Source organism: Dendroctonus ponderosae, unplaced genomic scaffold (assembly GCF_020466585.1).
Source record: "Dendroctonus ponderosae isolate FM_Combo_2020 unplaced genomic scaffold, Dpon_F_20191213v2 Dpon_F_20191213_1, whole genome shotgun sequence".
Classification (NCBI taxonomy): domain Eukaryota; kingdom Metazoa; phylum Arthropoda; class Insecta; order Coleoptera; family Curculionidae; genus Dendroctonus; species Dendroctonus ponderosae.
Genome location: NW_026017110.1, coordinates 44791213 through 44792268, shown reverse-complemented (window position 1 = coordinate 44792268; position 1056 = coordinate 44791213).

The following is a 1056-nucleotide window of genomic DNA, read 5'->3' as shown; positions in this document are numbered from 1 at the left end:
ACACTGGGTCTCTATTGGGATACAGCTAATGACACTTTCAAATATTCAATAAATGTGCAATTATCTCAAAGATTCACAAAGAGAACGATTTTGTCGTGTATTGCGCAAATCTTCGACCCACTAGGCCTTCTTCCACCTGTTGTCATGCTCGCAAAGATAATAATTCAGAAACTTTGGCAATGCAGAATGGAAGGATGGTTGGGATGAATCGGTTCCTTTGGATATTCTGACAAGCTATAGAGAATTTTATAGCCAGCTGGGTGATCTTAATGATTTGAAGGTTTCCAGAAAAATTATGGTATCAAGGCACGTTTTGGTTGAGCTACATGGGTTTGCTGATGCGAGTGAGATAGGATATGGAGCTTGCATTTATTTACGGTCAGTTAATGGCGAGGGACATTGTTCTGTTTCTCTGCTATGCTCTAAAACTAGATATGGGGTCACCACTATCCCCATTTTTTAGTAATTTATGTATGGAAAATTTTGAATCAACTTTCATTAATAATTACAAATTTAAACCAATAATTTGGTGGCGTTATATTGATGACGTATTCTCCATTTACAGTCATGGCGAACAAAAACTTGATGAATTTTTATCTTATCTGAATAATAAAGAACCAACAATTAAATTCACTATTGAAAAAGAACAAAATCACCAAATTCCTTTTTTCGATATACTAATTCAGAAAAATTTAAACAATTTCGAAACCTTGGTCTATAGAAAACCTACTCATACTAACCGATATTTGAATTTCGATTCAAATCACCCAATAATGGTTAAAAAAAGGTATCGTAAAAAGTCTATATGATAGATCAAAAATAATTTGTAATCAATCTAATTTTTCCAAAGAAAAACAATTCATAAAAGAAATTCTAAAAATCAATAATTATCCAAATTCTTTTATTGAAAAATGTTTTAACGAAATAGAATTCCCACGAACAAAACAAAATCAAAATAAAACTATTACGAACCTTTTCATTCCATTTATTCCGGGACTTTCAGATCAAATTAAAAGAGTAGGTAAAAAATTTAATATTAGGACTATCTTCAAAACT